Genomic DNA, 6,980 nt, shown 5'->3' with positions numbered 1-6,980 from the left:
CACGTTTTTAATCCCAATATTTGGGAGGCTGAGACAGGAGGATCGCCATTTGCGGACAGCCTAAGCTACTGCTTAGTGAGGCCTTTTGCAACTCAGTGAGACCCTGTTTCAGAATAAAAAATAGGGCTGGCGTGGAGCGTGGAGGTAGAATGCCCCTGGGTTCATCCTCAGGACCACACACACAAAAAAAAAATTATACATCCTCATGTTGCAGCCTCTCAGGAACTAGGATTTCAGAGCCAGGTATGATGATGGTGCCGCTTAATCCCAGTATTTGAGAGGATGAGACAGGAGGATCTCAGGCATGGAGAAACATTTTGTTTCCTTTTGTGTGTGTGTGTGTGTGTGTGTGTGTGTGTGTGTGTGTGTGTGTGTGGTACTGGAGATGGAATCCAAAGTCATTCTACCTTTGAGCTCTAACCTTAAAACTATTCTATTCTTTTATGTAGAAACTGGGTCTCACTAAATTGCAAATGGCCTCACTAAATTGCTGAGTCTGGCTGAGATCCTGCAATCCTCCTGTCTCAGCCTCCCTGGTACTGGGATTATAGCCGTGGGCCACCATGCCTGCCAGGCAGGAAACTTTTTTTTTTTTCTCTTCTCTTCTCTTCTCTTCTCTTCTCTTCCCTTCCCTTCCCTTCCCTTCCCTTCCCTTCCCGTCCCTTCCTCTCTCTCTCTCTCTCTCTCTCTCTCTCTCTCTCTCTCTCTCTCTCCCTCTCTCTCTCTCTCTCTCTCTCTCTTTCTTGTGGTATACTGGGCATGGAACCAAGGGGCATTCTACCTCCAAGCTATACCCCCAACCAGCCCTATTCTTTTTATTCATTATTTTGTAATAGAGTCTCACTGAGTTGCAAAGATACCCTTTGCAACTGAGGCTGTCCGCAAACTGCGATCCTGTCTCAGCCTCCCAAATGCTGGGATTACAAGTGTGTGCCACCACACCTGGCTAGAAACATTTTCTAAAACACTAAAAATACAGATAACCTGTATAATAAGAAATATTTGTCCTCTGTTATTTATTTATTTATTTATTTATTTATTTATTTATTTATGGTACTGGGGTTCCTGGAAGCCCTTTATCTCCAGGCTACACTCCCAGACCTATTTTTACATTTTTATTTGGAAACAGGGTCTCCTAAGCCAGCGCGCGGCTTCGAACCTGCGCGATCCTCCTGTCTCTGCCTCCCAAGCACAGGGATTACAAGCATCCGCCACCACGCCAGGCCTCTGTTTTATTAAAAGTTTTTATCGGGCATGGTGGCATACCCCTATAATCCTGGTATTTAGGAGGCTGAGATAGGAGAAATGCAGGTTTGAGACCAGCCTCAGCAATTTAGTGAAACCTTGTTTCAAAATAAAAAATAAAGTAGTGCTGGGGGTGTATCTCAGAGGTAGAATACCCTTGGCTTCCATCCTTAGTACCAAAGAAAAATAAAATGAAATAAAATAATAAAATAAAGAGATTACAGATGCTAACCAGGATTAAGATAATACCAAACATTCTACACTGCCATTTCCCCAAACTACATAAAACAGAGCAAAAACATGGAGAAGGAGGTTACAGGAATGGGATAGTATAAAGACAGAAAAACTCAATAAAGATATTCTAAAGCTGGGCATGGTGGCTCACACTTGCAATCCCAGTACTTGGGAGGCTGACAGGAGGATCACAGGCTTGTGGCCAGCCTCAACTGCTTAAGTGAGGCCCTCTGTTGCTTAGTGAGACCCTGTTTCAAAATAAAGAATAAAAAATTGGGTTGGGGGTGTAGCTTGGAGGATGAAATGTCCTTGGGTTATATCCTCAGTACTAAAAAAAAAAAAAAAGATATTCTTGGAGGTGAGTGGGATTAAGGGAAGAGGAAAGAAAATCTAAGAGTTAAAGAACTATGATCTAGCTGGGAGTGGTAGTGCACACTTGTAATCCTAGTACTTGAGAGGCTGAGACAGGAGGATTGTAGGTTCGTGGCTAGCCTCAGCTACTTAGTGAGGCCCTGTGCAATTTCACTAATTACCGGTTTAAAATACCGGTTTAAAATACTTAAAAGTAGGGCAGGAAGCTGGGCGTGGTGGTGCACGCTTGTAATCCCAGCATTCGGGAGGCTGAGATAGGAGGATCACAGTTTATGGACAGTCTCAGCTACTTGGTGAGGCCCTTTGCAACTCATTGAGACTCTGTTTCAAAATACAGAATAAAAAATAGGGCTAAGGATGTAGCTAGGAGGTCTAATGGCCCTGGGTCCCATCTGCAGTACCAAAAAAAGGGCTAGTGGTATAGCTCTGAGGTAAAATGTCCCTGGGTTCAATCCCCCTGATACTGAAAAAACAAACAAAATAAACTTATATATAGACCTGGAGGTGTAGCTCAGTAATAGAACACTTGCTTGGAATGTTCAAGGCCCTGGGTTTGATCACCAGCAGAGAAAAAAAGAAGATTACTATTATTATTTTCTTTTCTGTGGTACTGGGGTTTGAACCCAGGAGCATTCTACTTCCAAGCTATAGCCCCAGCCTTATTTTTATTTATTTGCCTGTGTGTGTGTGTGTGTGTGTGTGTGTGTGTGTGTGTGTGTGTAGTGCTGGGGATGAAATCCAGGGGCCTTCTACCTCCAGACTATACTCCCAGACCTATGTTATATTTTATTTGGAAACAGGGTCTCACTAAGTTGTTGAGAGCCTCACTAAGTACCTGAGGCTAGCTTTGAACCTGCATGATCCTCCTGTCTCAGCCTCCTAAGCATTGGGATTGCAAGCATGTGCCACGCCCGGCCTTATTATTATTATTTTCGGTGGTATGGGGTTTCTGGAAACTCTTCTAACTCCAGACTACACTCCCAGACACCTATTTTTTTTTTAATATTTTTATTTGTAAACAGGGTTTCTTAACAGCAAGGCTGCCAGACTACCTTCGAACCTGCGCGACCTCCTGTCTCCGCCTCCCAAGCATGGGGATTACAAGCGTGCACCACCATGCCCAGCGCTGGCCTTATTTTTATTTTTAAACAAGGTCTTGCTAGGTTGATGAGAGTCTCACTACTTGCTAAGGCTATTCTGGGACCTGTGATCTTCTTGTCTTAGCCTCCCAAGTACTGGGATTCCAGGTAAATATCACTGCACTGGGCTGTTTTATTTTGAAACAGGTCTCATTGCAGAGTCTCGTGTAGCTGAGACTAGCCACAAACCTGCAGATCTTTTAGTCTCAGCCTGGGATTACAAGCATGTGCCACAGCACCTGGCCCAGACTTATTTCTTTATTTTTAATTTTTCTTTATTTCTTTATTTTAATTTTTCTTTATTTTTTTGAGACAGGGTCCCTCTAAGTAGCCCTGGCTGGTCTCTCAAACTTTTTCTTTGCAGTACCAGGGATTGAACCCAGGGGCAGTCTACCTTTGAGCAACATCCCCAGCCCTACTTTTTATTTTTTATTTTATTTTTTGTGGGTCTCAGGATGGAACCCAGGGGCATTCGACCTCCGAGCTACACCTTCTGCCCTATTTTGTGTTCTTTATTATTTATTTATTTATTTATTTATTTATTTATTTATTTATTTTGGTGGTACTGGGGGTGGAACCCTTCTACCTCCGGGTAGGGTCTCTTAAACCATAGAGGCTGGCTTCCAACCAGTGCGATACTTCTGTCTCCACCTCCCAAGCGTGGGGATTACAAGCATGCGCCACCATGCCCTGTTATTCTTTATTTTGAAACAGGGTTTCACTAAGTTGCAGAGGGCCTCACTAAGTAGCTGAGGCTGTCCATGAACCCAGATCCTCTTGTGCCAGCCTCCCAAATGCTAGGTTTATAAGCATGCACCACCACGCCCAGCTCCTCTCATGTGTCCTGAGCCCAGTGTAAAGATATTGTTACTATAATTATGAATGTTTTATACTTAGGTTTACAAATTTAGTCCTTCCCTCTCTCTAGAAAAGAATTAAGTAAATTCTCATATCCTAATCTTTCCTCTCTTCCTTCTTTCTCCTTTTTTTTTTTTTTTTTTTTTTTTTTTGAGGTACTGCGATTACAAAGAGCCTTGCTAAGTAGCTGAGGCTGTCCACAAACTGCGATCCTCCGGTTTCTGCCTCCCAAATGCTGGGATTACAAGCATGTGCCACCACGCCTGGCTCTCCTTCCTTTTTGTCTCAGGCTAAATTATGCTCTTGCATTGAGTGCTTGGACTAAGTAGCCTCAAAATATCCACAATGTACAATTCATGCCACCCCGTCTGTTCTCAGAGCTGGGGCTCCTGTATGTAATAGTGCTCATGCCAGGGATTCCCATGTGGTTTGAAATGTAGTGTTCCTGAGGCAGCTCTGTGAAATTATGACATATTTGTTATACCTATTTGGCTGCCTCTGGTTTTAGAATGGTCTTTGTAACAAGAGAAACAACTGTCCACCAAAATGAATGGCTAAGATGCACCAAATCAAATAATGTCCTTAATTGGACAGATGAGAAAGGAAAGAGTCAGCCTGACTCGGAGTCCATCTGATCACAATCCTCCAGCAGAACCCTGGTGCTAAAGGAAGAAACAGAATGTAGACTTCCAACCTTTTGATTCTTGCCACTGAAAGACTAGAATTTGGTCATTTGTTTTTTTCTTTGTGGTGCTGGGGGTTCAACCCAGGGGCATTCTACCTCTGAGCTACACCCTTAGCTGTATTTTATTTTTTATTTTGAAATGGGGTCTCATTAAATTGCTAAGAGTCCCTTAAATTGCCAAAACTGGCTATGACCAACCATTGATCCTCCAGTCTCAGGAATGTGCCACCATGCATGGCTAGAATTTGTTCTTTTTTTTTTTTTTTTTTTGGCCATACTGGGGATGGAACCTAGGGGCATTCTACCTCTGAGCTACACTCCCAGCCTTATTTTTTTATTCTTTTTTTTTTTTTTTTTTTTTGGTGGTATTGGGGGTGGAACCCAGAGGCTTCCTACCTCCGGGCTATACTCCCAGACCTTTTTTATATTTTATTTGGAAACAGGGTCTCACTACGTTGCTGGAAGCCTCACTGAGTAGCTGAGGCTGGCTTTGAACCCATGCAATCCTCCTGTCTCAGCCTCCCAAGCGCAGGGATTACAAGAGTGAGCCACCACGCCCGGCTTTTATTCTTTATTTTGAAACAGCGTCTCACTGAGTCGCAAAGGGCTTCACTAAGTAGTAGCTGAGGCCGTCTGTAAACCACGATCCTCCTGTTTCAGCTTTCCAAGTGCTGAGATTACAAGCGTGCGCCACCATGCCCGGCTAGAATTTTATCTTAAGATTAGTGTTGGGTGGGTTTCAAAATTAGTGACCTGGGAAGTCCCAGACCAGCAGTCCGTACTTCCTCACTCCAATAATGGGAGCACCTCAGCTAGTAGCAGCACAAAGCAGAACAGTTAAGCAAGGAAATCCTAAGTATTTGAAGCTGCGATGAATATGTAGAACCCCTCATTTTCTTTTTCAAATTCAAAAATATGTGTTCAACAGAATTCTCCATAAAAAAAGATTAAAAAAATGGCATCTCCAAAGCTTGTTTTCTATTATAGTATTTATAAAAGTTGAAGTGGTATTTACCTTAAACTCTAAACATTTACCAGTTGACAGCATTAAATTCATCTATAATTTAAAAACCAAATAGAGAAGGAAACAAATTCTTAAGTCCCCATGCTGCTTAGGCCTTCATGTGGATAATGCTGAGTACACAGTGATAGGCAAGAGGTTATATTTGTAAAAGTGTAAAAAAAAACTTAAAGGAAGAAACAAATTTCACTTAATGCTGTATTCCAGAAACTTGTCTGTGACAATAGAACTTGCCACATTTTCTTCCAGAGACCAAAAGGATAAAGTTGGCCTAAAAGTCAAAGAATATAAAAACAAAAAACAAGGCTGGGCATGGTGGCACACGCTTGTAATCCCAGCATTCGGGAGGCAGAGACCAGAGGATTGCAGTTCAAGGACAGCCTCAGCTACTTTGTGAGGTCCTAAGCAACTCAGTAAGACCCTGTTTCAAAATAAAGAATAAAGCTAGGTGTGGTGGCGCACGCTTGTAATCCCTGCACTTGGGAGGCAGAGACAGGAAGATCATGCTGGTTCGAAGCCAGCCTCTCTGGTTTAAGAGACCAAAAACAAACAAACAAACAAAAAGAGACCCTGTGTTCAAATAAAAATATAAAATAGGTCTGGGAGTGTAGCCCGGAGATAGAAGGGTTTCCAGGAACCCCAGTACCACCAAAAAATAAATAAATAAAAAAAGAAAGGAAAGAAAGAAAGGAAGGAAGGAAGGAAGAGAAATAATAAAGCCAGGCGTGATGGTGCCTGCTTGTAATCCCAGCATTTGGGAGGTGGAAACAGGAGGATCATGGTTCCCGGCCAGCCTCAACTACTTAGTGAGGTCCTCACTAACTTAGTAAGACCCTGTTTCAGAATAAAGAATAAAAAATAGGGCTAGGGGTGTAGCTCAGAGGTAGAATGACCCTGGGTTCAATCCCCAGTATAGTAAAAAGAGAGGGGGGGGGGGGAGAGAGAGAGAGAGAGAGAGAGAGAGAGAGAGAGAGAGAGAGAGAGAGAGAACAACCAGGGGCGCTCTCCATTCACCTCCCACGTCATAGTACCTCAAGTAGGTACTATGTCCTGCCCTGTGGTGATACCAGTCCTGTGGTGATACTCCAGTCCTGCCCTGTGGTGATACCATGCCATCTACAGCAACAAGGCAAGAGGAATCTCTTTTCTACTGAGGAGCAACTCAGTTCTAAAGCAGGGTTTTCAAAATTGCCTGCGCTTCCCCCAGGGCCAGCCATTGGGGAACTTGCCTGCTGTACCTGTAAAGAAAAAGGAAAACAAGAGGCCCTGAGACACAATGAGGGAAGTCAATGTGAAAAAATCTGCAACAAAAATTAAAATAATTTCTTTAAATGTTTGAATATTTCAGCTCCACACTTAAAAGGTAAGAGAGAGCCAGATTTAGTGGCATATGCTTGTAATCCCAGTACTTGAGAGGCTGAGAAAG

This window comes from Muscardinus avellanarius (genome assembly GCF_963383645.1).
Source record: "Muscardinus avellanarius genome assembly, chromosome: 3".
Taxonomy (NCBI): Eukaryota; Metazoa; Chordata; class Mammalia; order Rodentia; family Gliridae; genus Muscardinus; species Muscardinus avellanarius.
The sequence above is the reverse complement of the archived record's forward strand: the minus strand, read 5'-3'. Positions refer to the sequence as shown.